The sequence below is a fragment of the Staurois parvus genome, unplaced genomic scaffold (assembly GCF_062004578.1).
Source record: "Staurois parvus isolate SC_StPar_1 unplaced genomic scaffold, SC_StPar_1.0 ptg000575l, whole genome shotgun sequence".
Taxonomy (NCBI): Eukaryota; Metazoa; Chordata; class Amphibia; order Anura; family Ranidae; genus Staurois; species Staurois parvus.
This window is the reverse complement of record NW_028318371.1, coordinates 8730108-8752196: the sequence shown is the minus strand read 5'-3', so window position 1 is coordinate 8752196 and position 22089 is coordinate 8730108. Positions and strand designations below refer to the sequence as shown.

The 22089-nt window shown below is 47.4% G+C and overlaps 1 protein-coding gene across 1 annotated transcript in view; it reads right to left on the bottom strand.

Annotated features, from left to right (window-relative positions):
• LRRC24 (leucine rich repeat containing 24) overlaps positions 1-16159 on the bottom strand; it is a 230166-nt gene extending 214007 nt beyond the window's left edge. The window contains exon 1 of the mRNA XM_089692105.1: positions 16011-16159. The gene's annotated coding sequence lies outside the window, so the exon portion shown is untranslated. The remainder of the gene's footprint in view (positions 1-16010) is intronic.
• Positions 16160-22089: the final 5930 nt, after the last annotated feature.

Below are 22089 nucleotides of genomic sequence, written 5' to 3'. Positions count from 1 at the left end.
CACCAACATGCGACAATCGCACGACCGGGACGAACAGTAATACGTCACGCCCACGGCATCAGACCCCAGACCTTCTCACCAAACTCGTGACCGAAGGACCGGCCGATCTAAAACCGCGGTGTGACATGCGTAACAAGGCCCCACCCAGCTGCACCCTGCACAGCGATTGTCCAGCTAATGGGCTACAATCGGTGCCTGCAGCCTGAATGTGCTTGCTACTGGGTCAGGTTAATTACACCACTAACCCTTCACACTGCCACCACTGTCTTGAAATGTACAGAGAAGACGGACTCTGTCAGAAATACACTATAATGATTGAAAAGTCACCTGTCCAATATGGTCAATTGGGCAGGGAGAAAACAAACACAATAGCGTCTCTTCAAAAGGCAGGAATTCGTGAATTGCAGGTAAGCGCTTAAAAACAGTTTAACACTTTCAGAAAGAAAGATTTATTACTAAAAGAGTCAAACAGGTGCAATAAAATATTTACAAAGATATGTCACAAAAATATATATATATATATATGTATATAAAGACACAGCAGCAAGATAATAGGAAGGAGATTACAGGGTTAAGTTACATGCCTTGCCTTGGTTTTGCAGATTCAAGCTCCTTTTGTTACAATGTTCGCTGGGAGATCTGAGTGTCTTAAAACTTAAACTAGCTTGTCTCTTCTTAAAAGTCCCTCTCAAAGGGGAGGGGGGCTCTGACTACACGTTTTGGGAGTGGTCAGTGGGAAACTCAGTTAAAACTAACAGCTTCATAATCCATGACTTGAAACACACAGTTGACCTGAGGAATGTTCAATTCTCTTTTAAGTCCGGGAGAGAAGCTATTATCTGTTTTATGATGTGGGGGCTTACACAGTTTTGGGGTCAGTGCTTCCCAATTCTCTGAGAAATGCTGCCTTATCAGACGTAGGTGAGAAAGGTTACATGTTTCCCCAGACAACTGGCACCAAACCAGGGATGTCTTAACCTGGTTGACCCACACCATCTGTCAGGAGATAACGTTTGCCGCTCAGGACTGCAGGGGGGTAGGAAATGAGGCTGAGGAATGAGAAATATCTCGAATAAAAGAGAAAAAATGGTTGAAGGAGAACTCCGCTCCAACTCTGATGAGCAAGTTTGCTACGGGGGAATATTACCCCAAGAGCCAGATAAGCAAAGGGCCGCAGTTTGGAGACCACTGGAATAAGTTAAAAGATATGCATTGCGAATAGCTCATTTGTATCACATACATCCAGCTGATGGTGAGTTTGAAGCAAAACCATCGATTTTTCTTTTACTGTGACATTGAAATTGGACCTAAAAATAGCAGGAGAGATCAGACTCCACACACTGCTTAGCATCAGAGAAGGGACGAACCCCTTTTGTCGGAAGTTCTTTGTACAGAGGAGCCAACAAATAAACAGTTGGTGTTGGGCTCTCTTTTTAGATAGCCCACCATAGTCTGTACAACGACCGACAAAATAATACATTAAACAAGAGTGGTCTTGGAGACTGCAGACTGGGACCCTCTCACTCTAGACATCATCCTAAGCCACCGGATTAGAAAAGTGTGACCAGTCCAGTCCCCCTCATCTCCTCAGTCTGTGGGACAGGCTTTGTGGCTTCTCTGGGCTGCCCTCTCCTCACCAGGGGTGGACTGACCATTCGAGCACTCGGGCACTGCCCAAGGGCCCGGCGTCAGTAGGGGGCCCCAAGAAATGCCCTTGGTACCTTTTTTATAGGCTTTTTTGGGAGTGCTTTGAGTGTGGTCAAGGGCACAGGAGCCCCATGATCTCCTATTGCCCGGGGGCCCCATAAGTTGTCAGTCCTCCCCTGCTCCTCACATGGAGCTTCTCTCTTTCCTCAAGCACCCATCATTCTACCCGGCATTTCCGGTATGGGCAACCTTGAACCTCAACAGGCTGCATCATTTGACCTCCTCTACCACCCTGAAGTCATCTCCTACTTTTTGGGAACAGTACAAATTTCCCAACTTCGAAATCTTCAGAGGTCTACAAATTCAACTATCCTTTGATTCTCAATTCCGATCATCTACATCAGGGGGGGCTCAACCCGTGGCCCACTGACACCTCTGATGTGGCCTGCGTCCTCAAACCAAAGGAAAAATGAGAACTTTGGCTAAACTTCACCTAAACCATCCCACTTTCTTGGTTCTCCTCATCCTTTGTGCAATGCCGAACCACTTCAGAATTTAGGGCCAGTTCACACTACATGCATTTCATTTGTTTTTTTTCTCCATCCAAAACGCACAGAAATAGGTGATATGGTTGTCATTGTCGTAGTTCACATCAGTGCTTGCAGTTCCAGTGCGTTCCGGTTGCAGAAAAAAGAAAAAAAAAAAAAAAGCAGAACAGGCTGCATTTTTTTCTGCACAGAACTGCACTGGAATGCAGTAAACCACATCAAAAATGCACTGGAGTGCACTAATCCTTATTTCATTTGAGGAAAAAGAGGGAAAAAATGAACTGGAATGCATCAAAAATGCACCTAAACGTGTCAAAAATGTGCATGCAGAAACACATCCGGAACGCATTTGAGCTGCATTTCTATAGCGTGAACCGGTCCTAAAAGTGTTACTAAACTGCATTCACTATATCCGCTCTCCCCGGACCCCGCATTCACTATATCCACTCTCCCCGGACCCCGCATTCACTATATCCGCTCTCCCCGGACCCCGCATTCACTATATCCGCTCTCCCCGGACCCCGCATTCACTATATCCGCTCTCCCCGGACCCCGCATTCACTATATCCGCTCTCCCCGGACCCCGCATTCACTATATCCGCTCTCCCCGGACCCCGCAGTCACTATATCCGCTCTCCCCGGACCCCGCAGTCACTATATCCGCTCTCCCCGGACCCCGCATTCACTATATCCGCTCTCCCCGGACCCCGCATTCACTATATCCGCTCTCCCCGGACCCCGCATTCACTATATCCGCTCTCCCCGGACCCCGCATTCACTATATCCGCTCTCCCCGGACCCCGCATTCACTATATCCGCTCTCCCCGGACCCCGCATTCACTATATCCGCTCTCCCCGGACCCCGCATTCACTATATCCGCTCTCCCCGGACCCCGCATTCACTATATCCGCTCTCCCCGGACCCCGCATTCACTATATCCGCTCTCCCCGGACCCCGCATTCACTATATCCGCTCTCCCCGGACCCGGCATCCACTATATCCGCTCTCCCCGGACCCGGCATCCACTATATCCGGTCTCCCCGGACCCTGCATCCACTATATCCGGTCTCCCCGGACCTTGCATCCACTATATCCGCTCTCCCCGGACCCTGCATTCACTATATCCGCTCTCCCCGGACCCTGCATTCACTATATCCGCTCTCCCACAGTACACACAACATGGAAATGCAATTATTTTAGTACATATAAATGGCTAAATACCTTTCATCTTCAGCAGTATATAACAGTCTTGTGACTTTAGCAGAGCACTGGTTAAAGCTTGTAGGAAGAGTTTTCTTTCTGCTCTAGGAGGATGCAGGACCCCTGACCCTCTGTCTGGACAGTGCTGATTGGCCCTGTGCTGATCACATGTTCTCTCCCAAAAAAAAAAAAAAAAAAAAACCTCTCTAGCAATACACACCAAACTGAGCATGTGCAGAATGTCTCCACATGATATATCTTATCAGGAGATAAGAGGGGGGCACTGGAAGATGGGGAGGATCATATCTGGCTGTCCTTTGAGGCTGCATGACCCCTGAACTCTGTCTGGACAGTGTGCTGTGCTGATCTAGCAATACACACCAAACTCAGGAAGTACAGGGTGTCTCTTAGGGCTCTATATTATCAGCAGATGGATTGGGGACAGAAGAAGGGGAGGATCAGAGAAGACAGGATCAAACAGCCTTTTTACACAATGCAGAGGATTAACCCCTTAGGTTCCACAGTGAGTATAACAAGCATGCTTTGCTGCATCTACAGACTGATTGTACTGCTGGGGGTTTAGTAACACTTTAAAGGCAGGAGATAAAACTTAATAAGTCTACCTGCCATTGAGTAAATGCAATGTAACGGTGTATTGTTACATTGTATTTACTATTGTATTCAAATGTGTGGTCTTTGATGTGAATGTTACATAAATAAATAAAAACTAAAACCTTTTAAAAATTATTCCTATTTAACCCCTTATTAACAGTAATCAGCCTTGATTCCCTCCTTTATTCCCTTCTCCACTTGGCTATTATTTTTCTGCTCATTATTTTTTTTTATTTCTATTTTTTTTCTACAGATCATTTTTCATTTTTTTATTTTGAAATTTTCATTCATTTTGATCGTTACATTTTTTTTTTAAAAGTCACAAAGCAAGAAAATATAAAATGTGAACAATTAAGAAAAATAACATTTTTTTCATTTGCAAAATAGCTTTTCTGTGCTTTGTACCAGAAACAGCATTTTAGTGTCATTGTAAATGGAACAATTGATGGAATGAAAAAATAAAAAATAAAATAAAGCAATGCTACTTTTCTTAAAAAGGAACACAGGTGAAAATGACGACATCTTTTTGTCTGAAGACTTCATAGACAATAAAAGGAATGTTTGCTCTGTCGGTTCAAGCGAGATTTAACAATCAATGTACTTTAAGGGTGACCCCACACAGCCTGATGGAGAGCGCACTGACAGTGGTGGAGATCGGGGTGTAGAAGGATCGACTACAAATACATGGCAATCATTTTGTGGTTCTGCAAATATATCCATCTAAAGGCCTGCCAATCCTTCCCGACTAGGACATTGTGTCAGTGTGTGTCACCGTATGAGAGGACGGCTCTGTCAGTGGGGGGCACTATGTTAGAATACAAACAGTGTAAGTCAGAACATCAGGGGACAGCAGCATTGTGTCAGTAAATGGCAGTGTGTAAGTAGATGGTGGTGTCAGTAGACGGCAGTGGTACTGGACAGCAGTGTGTCAGTAAATGGCAGTGTGTCGTAAATAGCAGTGTGTCAGTAGACGGCAGTGGTACTGGACAGCAGTGTGTCAGTAAATGGCAGTGTGTAAGTAGATGGTGGTGTGTCAGTAGACGGCAGTGGTACTGGATAGCAGATAGCAGTGTGTCAGTGTTATTGGACAGATGTGTGTCAGTAAATGACAGTGTGTCGTAAATAGCAGTGTGTCAGTAAATGACAGTGGTATTGGACAGATTTGTGTCAGTAAATGACAGTGTATCACAAATAGCAGTGTGTCAGTAGATGGCAGTGGTACTGGACAGCAGTGTGTCAGTAAATGACAGTGTGTCAGTAGATAGCAGATGTACTGGACAACAGTGAACTGTAAATGAAAGTGGGTCAGTAAACAGCAGTGTGTTGGTAGATGGCAGTGGTACTGGACAGCTGTGTGTCAGTAAATGATGGTGTATCAGTAGATGGCGGTGGTACTGGACAACAGTGTGTCAGTAGATGGCTGTATGTCAGTAGATGGCAGTGGTACTGGATAGCAGTGCCAGTAGATAGTGGTGAGTTAGTAGATGGCGGTGGTACTGGACAGCTGTGTGCCAGTAAAATGGCAGTGTGTCAGTAGATGGCAGTGGTACTGGATAGCAGTGTCAGTAGATAGTGGTGTGTCAGTAGACGGTGGTGGTACTGGACATCAGTGTGTCAGTAAATGACAGTATGTCAGTAGAGGGCAGTGTGTCAGATGGCAGTGGTGCTGGGCAGCAGTGTGTCAGTAAGTGGCAGTATGTTAGTAGAGGGCAGTGGTACTGGCCAGCAGTGTGTCAGTAAATGGCGGTGTGTCAGTAGACGGCAGTGGTACTGCATAGGAATGTGTCAGTAGATGGTGGTGTCAGTAGACAGTGGTGGCACTGGACAGCAGTGTGTTAGTAAATAGCAGTATGTTAGTAGGAAGCAGTGTGTCAATTGATGGCAGGGGTACTGGACAGCAGTGTCAGTAGATGGCAGTATGTCAGTAGATGACGGTGTGTCAGTAGGTGGCAGTGGTACTGTACAGCAGTGTGTCAGTAGATGGCGGTGTGTCAGTAAATGGTGGTGTGTCAGTAGGCGGCAGTGGTACTGGACAGCGGTGTGACAGTAGATGGCGGTGGTACTGGACAGCAGCGTGTCAGTAGATGGCGATGGTACTGGACAGCAGCGTGTCAGTAGATGGCAGTGTGTCAGTAGATGGCGGTGGTACTGGACAGCAGTGTGTCAGCAGATGGTAGTGTGTCAGTAGACTGTGGTGGTACTGGACAGTGGTGTGACAGATGGCGGTGGTACCGGACAGCAGTGTGTCAGTAAATAGCAGTAGGTCAGTAGACAGCAGAGATACTGGACAGCAGTGTGTCAGTAAACGGCAGTATGTCAGTAGATGGCGGTGTGTCAGTAGGTGGCAGTGGTACTGCGCAGTGGTGTTTCAGTAGATGGCAGTGTGTTAGTAGGTGGCAGTGGTACTGCACAGTGGTGTGTCAGTAGATGGCAGTGTGTCAGTAGACAGCAGTGGTACTGTGCAGCGGTGTGTCATTAGATGGCAGTGTGTTTGTAGGCGGCAGTGGTACTGGACAGCAGTGTGACAGTAGGTGGTGGTGTGTCTGCAAATGGCGGTGGTACTGAACAGCAGTGTGTCAGCAGATTGCAGTGTGTCAGTACGTGGCAGTGGTATTGGACAGCAATAGGTCAGTAGATGGCGGTGTGTCAGTAGATGGCAGTGGTACTGGACAGCAGTAAGTCAGTAGATGGAGGGGTGTCAGTAGAAGGCAGTGTGTCAGTAGACTGTGGTGGTACTGGACAGCAGTATGTTAGTAGAAGAAGGGGTGTCAGTAGATGGCAGTGGTACTGGACAGCGGTGTGTCAGTGGACGGCGGTGTGTCAGTGGACAGCAGTAGATGGCATTCAGAGGCACATGTTTTTTTCGCCCTCCGAGATCCGCTCTCTGCCCATGCACACGGATTATTTAGATCTGTATTTGAGATCCGTGTTCGGGGCCAAAACCCCCTTAACAGAAGGAGTATTTCCGCACACACCTGCCGAAACAGGAGAACACAAATGCCATAAATTCATTGTAGCAGCTGAAAAACAGGCGATTATTCCTGGAGTATACTTCTACACACTGCAGACCCGTTCACACCAGTACTGTACGCACCATAACATGCCATCTTTCTGGGCAGCTTCTGGCAGACAGACACCATTTATACCAATATTATATATCATTCCGCCTTAAGCAATTGCAGAAATGGGTTTTATTTTTCCTTTGTAATACAAGTGTAGCGCTACCCTCTGAAGGGCCGCTAGATTTGTTTGGGTCCCCCTAAGCTCTGCACAGCCAGGCAACACACATCTTCCACACTTGGACATTCAGATTCAGTAAACAGTCCTTGAGCTGTTGTTTTTATTAAGGGATTAACAACTTGGATGGGGTCTAGGGGTATGCGGGATGGGGTCTATGGGTATGCGGGATGGGATCGAAAGGGGTATGCGGGATGGGGTCTAGGGATATGTGGGATGGGGTATGCAGGATGGGGTCTAGGGATATGCGGGGTGGCGTCTAGGGGTATGCGGGGTGGCGTCTAGGGGTATGCGGGGTGGCGTCTAGGGGTATGCGGGGTGGCGTCTAGGGGTATAAGGGATGCCCAAGGAACTGCAAAACTTGGACAAATGTCTTAGCAACAATACTGTACAAAAACATGGATCAAAAATTGCAACTGTCTTTTTACGAGCACTGAAGTCCCGTTGATGTACCTCCTCAGTCCCCAGATGAATCCTTCCTCCTTCACCCGGCTGCACTGAGGGTATCCCTGGGCAAGAGATTCCAAGATCTAACAGTGAAGTCGTCCCGGATGAGAACTAGTTGGGTCTTGCAGCTGACTGACCTCTCCCTATATCTGGCCCATGGGGTGTAGAAGTACTCACACTGTCCTGTCCACATGGTGGTTTGGTAGCTGCTTTCAGGCCTTACACTGGGCTGGCTCCTTCCCTGCTGCACAGGCCGTCCTCCCTAGGAGACAGTGGAACAGTGAAGATCCTCCTGTCCAGCAACCAGCCTGTAGGTAGGTCCCCTTCCCTGGGGCCCCCTCTCAGGTTCCACACTCAAGCCTTCTCTCAATCCATCTTCCACCCGACTCTGCCCACTGCTCCTCAGGCTCTGTCACATTTAAGGGTTGTCCTCCGCTCACCATGCCCGGCCTCCTGCCTGGGGTTTGGCCAAGGTCCCTCAAACATGCAGATCTAGACTTCCTCCTCTCCTCCACCCCTCTTGTAGAATGTTCTCAAAGTTTCTGGGAAGGTGGGAGGGCTCCAGAAGCCCTGACCTGTAGAGCCTCCCAGCCTGTCCTGAGGTGAACTCACTACCTCACTCTCAGGCCGACTCATCCCAGGCTGCTGCCCAGCCTCTCATAAAAATCCTATCTAGCTTACCTAGAGGGAGTTACACAAGGCTTAAATCCCATGGCCAAAATCTGACTATTGTAATTAGTTGGTCCCCCGGCACTGTCTCATGGTTTGTCCCAACCCCAGCCACTAGCACTTTTGCTGGGCAGCTTGGCCTGCATGTAAATGTGAAATTCAATTTGTACAATGAATAATATCATTCCAGGTATTAACCCCGTACAGGTACCAGATGCAGTAGTGTTCTCTAGAGTGCTGCTTTAATATTGACCCACATCGAAGTCCCTGGGGCGGCGGGCATTGTCGCAAGCCAGCGCTCGCACCTTTCTTCGGCACGGAGTGTAACACGGACTTCAATGCAGCAGAGATCTGATGCGGTTGCGTTATTTTGTGAACGCAACACCAAACTTGGAAGGCAAAATCTGCACAGCAGGAACTGCCGCAGAGCCGAGGCTGCTCTCAAAGGGTTAATTAGCGCAGATTCCTTCCGTTTATGCAAACCTCAGTGGCGATTGTGGATTTGATGAATCACCCTATTAAGAGGAAAAGCGTGCCTATCCATAGAGGCGAGTGTAAAAACGTAAATCGCCATCCGAGCGCACGCAAAACACATCTGTTACTAATGCACGCCGCCACTTACAACGCGGGATGCATTGGCCCACCACCAGGCGCCCAGGATGCCAACCCAAGACTGAGCATTCCACATACTGACAGATGTGACGTACAGGGAAGAGGTTCTGCAGCATCTGCCGCCGTGTGCGGCCAGCCTCAACCATGGAACAGGGACTGGGGGGTACAGATGGCAGACTGAGATATAAACACCCAGCAGGGTCGGCGGAGAATTGGAGAGGTGTTGGTAGTCCCTCTGGGACATGCGTTGGCAACGTCGGCGGGTTATTGAGGAATAGAACGCTGGCGCGGCCGCCACTATCTGGTAGGATATAATTACACCTGGCAGGACAACAACCTGAGACGGGGTGCCAACATCCTCCAATGACATCACACACGTCACGCCAAGCGAGGAGCGGATTGTCGCAAAGCGCTAACACAACCCACACCCAATACACTCATACAGTACATACAGCAACTATAAATACTGGCACGGGGGGGCTTATTATCTACATTGTGTACAGCGCTCCCTATATAATACAGTATATACACCACACCTATATACCTGTACAGGGGGCTTATTATCTACATTGTGTACAGCGCTCCTTATATAATGCAGTACATACATCCAATCTATATACCTGTACAGGGGGCTTATTATCTACATTGTGTACGGAGCTCCTTATATAATACAGTATATGCATCACATCTATATACCGGCACGGGGGGCTTATTATCTACATTGTGTACGGAGCTCCTTATATAATGCAGTACATACATCACACCTATATACCTGTACAGGGGGCTTATTATCTACATTGTGTACAGCGCTCCCTATATAATACAGTATATACACCACACCTATATACCTGTACAGGGGGCTTATTATCTACAATGTGTACGGCACCCCTTATATAATATAGTATATACATCACACCTATATACCTGTACAGGGGGCTTATTATCTACAATGTGTATGGCACCCCTTATATAATACAGTATATACATCACATCTATATACCGGCACGGGGGGCTTATTATCTACATTGTGTAGGGCACCCCTTATATAATACAGTATATACATCACACCTATATACCTGTACAGGGGGCTTATTATCTACATTGTGTACGGCGCTCCTTATATAATACAGTATATACATCACACCTATATACCTGTACAGGGGGCTTATTATCTACATTGTGTACGGCGCTCCTTATATAATACAGTATATACATACATTAAAGGACATACAGATCTTTATATACCTGTTCCAGGGGGATTATTAGCTACATTGTGTCCGGCGCATCTTATATAATACAGTATATACATCCAATCTATATACCTGTACAGGGGGCTTATTATCTACATTGTGTATGGCACCCCTTATATAATACAGTATATACATCACACCTATATACCTGTACAGGGGGCTTATTATCTACAATGTCTGACGCTCCTTATATAATACAGTATATACATCACACCTATATACCTGTACAGGGGGCTTATTATCTACATTGTGTATGACACTCCTTATATAATACAGTATATACATCCAATCTATATACCTGTACAGGGGACTTATCTACATTGTGTACGGCGCTACTTATATAATACAGTATATACATGACACCTATATACCTGTTCCAGGGGGCTTATTAGCTACATTGTGTCCGGGCACATCTTATATATATAATACAGTATATACATCCAATCTATATACCTGTACAGGGGGCTTATTATCTACATTGTGTACGGAGCTCCTTATATAATATAGTATATACATCCAATCTATATACCTGTACAGGGGGCTTATTATCTTCAATGTGCACGAAACTCCTTTTATAATACAGTATATACATACAATAAAGCACATACAGAACTTTATATACCTGTACAGGAGGCTTATTATCTACATTGTGTACGGCGCTCCTTATATAATACAGTATATACATCCAATCTATATATCTGTAAAGGGGGCTTATTATCAACATTGTGTATAGCATTCCTTATATAATACAGTATATACATCCAATAAAGGACATACAGAACTTTATATACCTGTTCCAGGGGGCTTATTAATATACAATGTGCCCAACACTCATTATAAAATGTATACCTCATAACACCTATATACATCTATATACTTGTACTGGGGGGCTTATTATCTACATTGTGTCCGACACTCCTTCTATAATACAGTAAACACATCAGAGATCTATACATCTGTAAACTGGCTTATTATTTACAATGTATCGGATGTTCCTTCCATAGTACAGTATATGCGTCACATACAGAGATCTATACACCTGTACCAGGGGGCTTATTATCTACAATGTATCGGATGTTCCCTCTATAGTACAGTATATACGTCACATACAGAGATCTATACTTCTGTACCAGGGGGCTTATTATCTACAATGTAACGGATGTTCCCTCTATAGTACAGTATATACACCTGTACCAGGGGGCTTATTATCTACAATGTATCGGATGTTCCTTCTATAGTACAGTATATACGTCACATACAGAGATCTATACTTCTGTACCAGGGGGCTTATTATCTACAATGTATCGGATGTTCCTTCCATAGTACAGTATATACGTCACATACAGAGATCTATACTTCTGTACCAGGGGGCTTATTATCTACAATGTAACGGATGTTCCCTCTATAGTACAGTATATACACCTGTACCAGGGGGCTTATTATCTACAATGTATCGGATGTTCCCTCTGTAGTACAGTATATACTTCTGTACCAGGGGGCTTATTATCTACAATGTATCGGATGTTCCTTCTATAGTACAGTATATACGTCACATACAGAGATCTATACTTCTGTACCAGGGGGCTTATTATCTACAATGTGCTCAGTACAATCCTTCTATAATACAGTATATACTGTACATCACAGCACATACAGAAAAGGGTACACCTGTACCTGGGCTTATCATGTACATTGTACTTGATGTTCCTTCTATAATACAGTATATATGTCACATACAGAGATCTATACACCTGTACCATGGGACTTATTATCAGCAATGTGTCTGACACCATCATATTTCATATACAGAATCCAATGATGTATCATAGGGGATTATACGATGTTCTCGGCACTCGGCCAGCCTACAGGCACACAGATATTAGACAGAAGGCGTACATTGATTTATCCTACTGTGTGACCTGCATGACTTCTACAGGAAGATGATGTACGGCGGATGGGTTCTATGGATGATGGATGATGATAGGGAGCACCGGGCATTCTATAGGATCATAGTATATAGGAAGGGGGTCACAGATCTGGGGTGACCTGGGTCTGTTCTAGAGGAAGACAATGTACAATGGATGGGTTCTATGGATGATGTATGATGATAGGGAGCACCGGGCACTCTACAGGATCATATTATATAGGAAGGGGGTCACAGATCTAGGGTGACCTGGGTCTGTTCTATAGGAAGACGATGTACGGCAGATGGGTTCTATGGATGATGTACAATGACAGGGAGCACTGGGCACTCTATAGGATCATATTATATAGGAAGGGGGTCATAGATCTAGGGTGACCTGGGTCTGTTCTAGAGAAAGACAATGTACAATGGATGAGTTCTATGGATGATGTACAATGATAGGGAGCACTGGGCACTCTGTAGGATCATATTATATAGGAAGGGGGTCACAGATCTAGGGTGACCTGGGTCTGTTCTATAGAAAGACGATGTACGGCAGATGGGTTCTATGGATGATGTACAATGATAGGGAGCACTGGGCACTCTATAGGATCATAGTATATAGGAAGGGGGTCACAGATCTAGGGTGACCTGGGTCTATTCTATAGGAAGATGATGTACGGCGGATGGGTTCTATGGATGATGTACAATGATAGGGAGCACTGGGCACTCTATAGGATCATAGTATATAGGAAGGGGGTCACAGATCTAGGGTGACCTGGGTCTATTCTATAGGAAGATGATGTACGGCGGATGGGTTCTATGGATGATGTATGATGATAGGGTGCACCAGGCACTCTATAGGATATTATATAGGAAGGGGGTCACAGATCTGGGGTGACCTGGGTCTGTTCTATAGGAAGACAAAGTACAGTAGATGGGTCCTATGGATGATGTCATTGATAGGGACCATTGGGGGTTGTAAGGGGGAAGGGTCCCGTATAGATGTACTATATGAAGTATCCTGGGGCTTTTCTACAAGATGATGGGGCAAAGCACATGGATTCTATGGATGATATACACTGATGACGCATCCAATGGGATGACCTGAGTCAAGAAGACTATGTAGAACGGAGGGAGCCATAGATGACAATAATGGGGGTCATGAAGAAAACAAGGTAGACAAGGATAGGTCATTCTCCATTACTGGGGGAAGTTAGTGTCTCTCTGGCTACAATGATGGGGGGGGGGGGGGTAGTAGGTTTCCATGTTCCACCACAGGACAGGTAGGTGATCAGTCAGTATCTCTTACTGCTTTCAGGTAGGAATCCTTCCAGAGACACGACAGTAAGGAGGAGGGGGACAGGTGTCTCTACTATATAAGGGGCCAGGTTGGTGACATTTATGTCAGTGAAGAGAGGGGGCAAGTAGGCATTTGTGAGCTTGGGCAAATAATAAGGAGGGGTGGAGGTAGGTGTCTACAGGTGGGCAGTATGACGATGGTAAGTAGGTGCCTGTGGGTGGACAGTATGATGAGACCAGGTAGGTGTCAATGGGTGGTCAGAATACTGAATTCAGAAAGGTGTTTATGATTAGACAGTATGATGAGATAAGGTAGGTGTCTATAGGTGAACAATATGAAGAACAGAGGTAGGTGTCTATAGGTGGACAGTAAGATAAATGGGGGTAGGTGTCTATAGGTGGACATTATGATGAACAGAGGTAGGGGTCTATAGGTGGACAGTAAGATAAATGGGAGTAGGTGTCTATGAGTGGACAGTATTATGAGAACAGGTAAGTCTCTATAGTTAGGCAGTCTGTTTGGATCAGGTAGATGTCTATAGGTGGAGAGTATAAGGACGGGTAGGTGTCTATAGGTGGACAATCTGTTGGGATCAGGTAGCTGTGTATAGGTGAACAGTATGATGAAGGGACGTAGGTGTCTATAGGTGGGCAGTATGATGAGAGTAGTAGGTAGGTGTCTATAGGTGGGTAGTAGTAGGTAGGTGTCTATGGGTGGGTAGTAGTAGGTAGGTGTCTATGGGTGGGTAGTAGTAGGTAGGTGTCTATGGGTGGGCAGTATGATGTGGGTAGTATGTAGGTGGCTATAGGTGAGCAGTATTACGGGGGTAGTAGTAGGTAGGTGTCTATGGGTGGGCAGTATTATGGGGGTAGTAGGTAGGTGTCTATAGGTGGGCAGAATGATGAGAGTAGTAGTTAGGTGTCTATGGGTGGGCAGTAGTAGTAGGTAGGTGTCTATAGGTGGGCAGAATGATGAGAGTAGTAGTTAGGTGTCTATGGGTGGGCAGCAGAAGTAGTTAGGTGTCTATGGGTAGGCAGTATGGTGTGGGTAGTATGTAGGTGTCTATGGGTGGGCAGCATTATGGGGGTAGTAGGTAGGTGTGTATAGGTGGGCAGAATGATGAGAGTAGTAGTTAGGTGTCTATGGGTGGGCAGTTGTAGTAGGTAGGTGTCTATGGGTGGTCAGTATGGTGGGGGTAGTAGTAGGTAGGTGCTTATAGGTGGGTAGTAATAGGCAGGTGTCTATGCATAGGCAGTATGATGGGGGTAGTAGTAGGTAGAGGATTATGGGTGGGCAGTATGATGGGGGTAGTAGTAGGTAGATGATTATGGGTGGGCAGTATTATGAGGGTAGTAGTAGGTAGGTGTCTATGGGTGGGCAATATGATGGGGGTAGTAGTAGGTAGATGTCTATGGGTGGGCAGTATTATGAGGGTAGTAGTAGGTAGGTGTCTATGGGTGGGCAGTATGATGGGGGTAATAGTAGGTAGAGGTGGGGGGTGATAGTAGTAGTTAGGTGTCTATGGGTGGGCAATATGGTGGGGGTAGTAGTTAGGTGTCTATGGGTGGGCAGTATGATGGGGGTAGTAGTAGGTAGAGGTGGGGGGTGATAGTAGTAGTTAGGTGTCTATGGGTGGGCAATATGGTGGGGGTAGTAGTTAGGTGTCTATGGGTGGGCAGTATGATGGGGGTAGTAGTAGGTAGAGGTGGGGGGTGATAGTAGTAGTTAGGTGTCTATATGTGGGTAGTATGATGGGGGTAGTAGTTAGGTGTCTATGGGTGGGTAGTATGATGGGAGTAGTAGTTAGGTGTCTATGGGTGGGTACTATGATGGGAGTAGTAGTTAGGTGTCTATGGGTGGGCAGTATGTTGGGAGTAGTAGGTAGGGGTGGGGGGGAGGTGAGAGTGGTAGTTAGGTGTCTCTGGGTTGGCAGTATGATGGGGGGGTGGTAGTTAGGTGTCTCTGGGTGGGCAGTATGATGGGGGGATGGTAGGTAGGTGTCTATGGGTGGGCAGTATGATGGGTTGGGGGTGGTAGGTAGGTGTCTATGGGTGGGCAGTATGATGGGGTGGGGGATAGTAGGTAGGTGTCTATGGGTGGGCAGTATGATGGGGGGATGGTAGGTGTCTATGGGTGGGCAGTATGATGGGGGGATGGTAGGTGTCTATGGGTGGGCAGTATGATGGGGGGGGATGGTAGGTGTCTATGGGTGGGCAGTATGATGGGGGTGGTAGGGAGGTGTCTATGGGTGGGCAGTATGATGGGGGTGGTAGGTAGGTGTCTATGGGTGGGCAGTATGATGGGGGGGTGGTAGGTAGGTGTCTATAGGTGGGCAGTATGATGGGGGTGGTAGGTAGGTGTCTATGGGTGGGCAGTATGATGGGGGGATGGTAGGTGTCTCTGGGTGGGCAGTATGATGGGGAGGTGGTAGTTAGGTGTCTCTAGGGGGGTGGTAGGTAGGTGTCTATGGGTGGGCAGTATGATGGGGGGTGGTAGGTAGGTGTCTATGGGTAGGCATTATGATGGGGGGTGGTAGGTATGTGCCTGTAGGTGGCCATTATAAGGAAAGGTAGGTACTCACCAGGGAGGTGAATAGTCCCGGATCTCTCATGCTGCGCTCGGTATTAATCCATCCATGGATCGATCGATCAGCTCCCCCCGGATCTCCTCGCCTCCCCGAGCGTCCCCCGATCCTCCGGCTGCTCCATCCCCGGCTCCTCTGATCGGCGCATCCCCGGCATCCCTGCGGATGTGTTGGCTCCTCCCCCGAGGGGCGGGACCGCGCACTTGTCACATTGTATCCTCCCAACTTCCCATCACCGGCCGGCGAAGACAGCCTGACATGTTTCACCCCCTGATCCTTCCCCGGGGTCCTCTTCACCGTCCCATAGAGGGGATTTAACCCTTTCTCTGCCGGATTTTCCCATCTTTAACCCGTTCATTGCCAGCTTTTACAGCTGAAGTTGAGTCTGCTCCGGGTATGACCTTCCCTGGTTCCTCCTTTCCCATCTCATCATCATAATGACAATTCTAAACATCATTACACCCTTAATTGTACACCCAGCGATGTCATCACTGGGTCTCTATGCCTCTCTATGCAATGCAAGCAGATCATGGCTGGTGGGAGGGGCCTGCATTAGTCCGTAGGGTTCAATATTGAGTTGGCCCCGCCCTTTGCAGCTATAACAGCTTCAACTCTTCTGGGAAGGCCGTCCACAAGGTTTAGGAGGGTGTCTATGGGAAGGTTGGACCATTCTTCCAGAAGCACATTTGTCAGGTCAGGCACTGATGTCGGGGGAGGAGGCCTGGCTCACAGTCTCCGCTCTAATTCATCCCAAAGGTGTTCTATGGGGTTGAGGTCAGGACTCTGTGCAGGACAGTCAAGTTCCTCCACCCCAAACTGGCTCCTCCATGTCTTTATGGACCTTGCTTTGTGCACTGGTGGGCAGTCATGTTGGAACAGGAAGGGGCCATCCCCAAACTCTTCCCACAAAGTTGGGAGCATGAAATTATCCAAAATGTCGCCTTAAGAGTTCCCTTCCCTGGAACTAGGAGGCCAAGCCCAACCCCTGAAAAACAACCCCACACCATAATCCCCCCTCCACCAAACTTTACACTTGGCACAATGCAGTCAGGCAAGTACCGTTCTCCTGGCCACCGCCAAACCCAGAGAAATCCATCGGATTGCCAGACAGAGAAGCATGATTGGTCACTCCAGAGAACACGTCTCCTCTGCTCTAGAGTCCAGTGGCAGCGTGCTTTACACCACGGCATCCAACGCTTTGCATTGCACTTGGTGATGGAAGGCTTGGATGCAGCTGCTCGGCCATGGAAACCCATTCCATGAAGCTCTCTACACACTTTTGTTGGGCTCATCTGAAGGCCACACCAAGTTTGGAGGTCTTTAGCTATTGACTCTGCAGACAGTTGGCGACTTCTGCGCACTGTGCGCTTCAGCATGCGCTGACCCCGCCCTGTCATGTGACGTGGCCTACCACTTGGTGGCTGAGTTGCTGTTGTTCCCAGTTGCTTCCACTTTGTTATAATCCCACTAACAGTTGAGCGTGGAATATTTAGTAGCCAGGAAATGTCACGGATGGACTTATTGCACAGGTGACCACCTATCACGGGACCACGCTTGGAGTCACTGAACTCCTGAGAGCGACCCATTCTTTCACCAATGTTTGTAGAAGCAGTCTGCATGCCTAGGGGATGATTGTATACACCTGTGGCCATGGAGGGGATAGGAACACCTGAATCACATGATTGGGAGGTCGGGGACAATACTTTTGGCAATATAGTCTATGTAGAGATATCCGAGGGGGGGGCATGAAGAATTCACATTATTCTTATCATCATTGTGATTGTTATCATGTTTATTATTATTATCTTTGTCATTATTATTGTTATGATGGACATTATTTTATTATTATTATTATCATTAAGGCGGGGCTCCAGTCTACAGTGAAAAAAATAAAAGCAGCTACAAAAACTGTAGCTTCTGACTTTTAAAAAAACAGCCACTTACCTGTCCCTCAGTCCCACGGTGTCCTCACCACAGCCGGGTGCCCACTGCACATATGCGAGGGGGAGGAGAACTTCCACTTCCGATTGCCTAGGCAGTCGGAGCCGAAGTGGGAGCGGATACTTGTCGAAATTGGGGAGTGGGGGACAAGTCGTTAAAGCGGAATTTCCCCTTTTGGGTGGAGCTCCACTTATCATCATTGTTATCCTTATTATTACTGTCATTGCTTGTGTTGTTATATTATTGTCATTATATTACTATTATCATAATTATTATTACTTAGTTATATTATTAATATTATTATACTCCGGAGATTTGTGTTTGCCGGTGTAATTATTATTATTATTATCTCCTATTTTGGCCCCCTGCATTCTGTCTTTGGTGTTTTTATTTTATGAGGGAATAGTTTTGTGTTGTTTATTTGTTTTCACTCACAATGGTAATGTTTATTTATTAATGCTTTCAGTGTGTATGACTCCGCTGACAGCTGCGGCCCCATCAGTTGTTAAGGACGCCAAACAGCCACCCTCTTCCTAACAACCATGATAGTTACTGGTTGTTAAGGATGCCAGCCACTGCCCGCTCCTTAACAACCATGACAGTTGCTGGTTGTTAAGGATACTGTGGCCGCCCACTCCTTAACAACCATGACAGTTACTGGTTGTCAAGGATACTGTGGCCGCCCACTCCTTAACAGCCAGAATAGTTACTAGTTGTTAAGGACGACAGCAGCCGCCCGCTCCTTAACCATGACAGTTGCTGGTTGTTAAGGATATGGCAGCCATCCACTCCTTAACAACCATGACAGTTACTGGTTGTTAAGGATACGGTGGCCGCCCACTCCTTAACAACCATAATAGTTACTGGTTGTTAAGGATGCCAGCAGCCGCCCGCTCCTTAACAACCATGACAGTTGCTGGTTGTTAAGGATACGGTGGCCGCCCACTCCATAACAACCATGACAGTTACTGATTGTTAAATGAGGCCGAAAAAAAAATATGAACGCACCAACAAGACAGGAACAAAAATATTCCTTTATACATTGATAATATATAATCACAATGGTTGAACAACTACAGAAATGGGCTAAAATCCCGACCTTTCCTTGAGAAGCTGCTGTTTCAGTCTCACTTCAGTGCATGTGTCAGAAACGCGCATGCAAAAATGCATCCAGAATGCATCTGGGCAGCGTTTCTATAGTGTGAACTCGCCCTAAGGGCGGAGCATGTAATATGTTCCCATAGCCACAGCCACTGCCTGCTGCCCCCCCCTCCCCCTCCCTCTGACAGATAAAACGGGGAGAAGGCTACTCGTATCTGTCAAATTTGAAAACTGCGTGGCCATACGGGGCTCCGCCCACGAGGCTGCATCATTCATTCACAGACTTCCGAGAATGAATGAACTGCAAGTACCAGCAGCCTTAGCAGCTGTCAGCTTGTAGTTTTCAATGAACTACCATGAAGCTGTGGGGCGCTGTGGAGTGCTGTGATAGTTTATTGAAGCTTCCTGTCAGAATATCTGCTTGACTGTATATCCTGTACATCCCCTACACCCCGTACATCCCCTACACTCCATACACCCCCTACATCCCGCATACCCTGTACATCCCCTACATCCCATACACCCCCTACATCCCATATACCCTGTACATCCCCTACACCCCATACATCACCTACACCCCCTACATCCCGTACACCCCGTATATCCTCCTACAACTCATACATCTTCGTACATCCCATACATCCCCTATACTCCATACACCCCCTACATCCCGCATACCCTGTACATCCCCTACATCCCATACACCCCCTACATCCCATATACCCTGTACATCCCCTACACCCCATACATCACCTACACCCCCTACATCCCGTACACCCCGTATATCCTCCTACAACTCATACATCTTCGTACATCCCATACATCCCCTACACTCCATACACCCCCTACATCCCGCATACCCTGTACATCCCCTACACCCCGTACACCCCCTACATCCCATACACCCCCTACATCCCATATACCCTGTACATCCCCTACACCCCATACATCACCTACACCCCCTACATCCCGTACACCCCGTACATCCTCCTACAACTCATACATCTTCGTACATCCCATACATCCCCTACACTCCATACACCCCTACATCCTGCATACCCCGTACATCCCCTACACCCCGTACACCCCCTACATCCCATATACCCTGTACATCCCCTACACCCCATACATCACCTACACCCCCTACATCCCGTACACCCTGTATATCCTCCTACAACTCATACATCTTCGTACATCCCATACATCCTGTACACCCCATACATTTCGTACACCCCGTACATCCCATACACCCCGTACACCCCATACATTCCGTACACCCCGTACATTCCGTACACCCCGTACATCCGGATCGCATGGTCAGTTTGTATCCTGAGGCAAACGCACAGCACTTGTGACCTGCGTTTTGGGGTGTCGTTGACTATGTATTGATTGCAAGGGCAGTGTGATTGCGGGCGGCGTGTGAAACGCACAGGGATCACAGCATTTCCCGCACCGTGTAAGTGTGAAGCTAGTTCAAAATGTAAGAAACACAGAAAAGAAGCCCCTGACCCTTTTTCAAAAACTTGCCACACCGAATCGCAGTGCTGCAGGACCATGCGGTTTGGCACGGGCTAAAACGCTTCTGTTAGCAGATGTGTGGTGGTGCCATCAACAATTAATGACACCGTCACATGTCTGCTGAAAGGCAGCGAATTTCTGTGCTTTTCAGGAAGGTGTGCGATTTTGAATGTGTTCCCAACATGCAAAGGTGTGAGCCTAGCTGCATTTTTAAGGCACCGTGCTGGTCAATGCCGTGCGTTTTTGGAAAAGGGCTGAGGACGCTGTTTCTGCATTTCTGTTTCTACAAGAAGAGGAATACTTTTCACACCTTGTGATGCAGGACTAAGAAAGGGAAGAGGCTTTTATATGCCATTGTGCAGCATAGAGGACAGGGGGATGAAGAGGCCCAGCATTGAGGGCCCTGATGATACAAAGTGGCAGCTAACACACCACCCAGCGGCCGGCAGGAATGAACAAGCAGCATGCACACCTATAGGGAGGCCAGGGAGGCCCATTCCTGTGCAATGCTGCCTGATCTCCACTATGGATTGATCACTGCACCCCCCTCCCCATCCCCCCTCCTTCACTGGCCGCCTGATTGGGGACAAACACTGACATCACTGATCCCCCAACCAACCGCAACCTGCCCGCCTGGTGCCATCACTCCATAACCCCTCAACTGACAATCTGCTGCTGGGAGCAACCATTAACCCCATGATGGCCTCATAGCAACCTCCACCCTCCACTGTAACCATCACTCCACCCATTACTGAACCCACTCCGCCCATCACTGAACCCACTCAACTCCACCAATCACTGAACCCACTCCATCCATCACTGAACCCACTCAGCCCATCACTGAACCCACTCACCTCCATCCATCCCTGAACCCACTCAGCCCATCACTGAACCCACTCAACTCCATCCATCCCTGAACCCACTCAACCCATCACTGAACCCACTCACCTCCATCCATCCCTGAACCCACTCAGCCCATCACTGAACCCACTCAACTCCATCCATCCCTGAACCCACTCAACCCATCAGTACACTCACTCCACCAATCACTGAACCCACTCAGCCCATCAGTACACTCACTCCACCAATCACTGAACTCACTCAGCCCATCAGTACACTCACTCCACCAATCACTGAACCCACTCAACCCATCAGTACACTCACTCTACCAATTACTGAACCCACTCAACTCCACCAATCACTGAACCCACTTAAATCCATCCATCACTGAACCCACTCAACTCCACCAATCACTGAACCCACTCAACTCCATCCATCCCTGAACCCACTCAACCCCTCAGTACACTCACTCCATCCATCACTGAACCCACTCAACCCATCAGTACACTAACTCCACCAATCACTGAACCCACTCAACCCATTAGTACATGAACATTCACTCCACCCACTACTGAACCCACTCAACCCATCAGTACACTCACTCCACCCATCACTGAACCCACTCAACTTCATCCATCCAGAACACTCAATTCATAATTGCACTTACCACATCCAT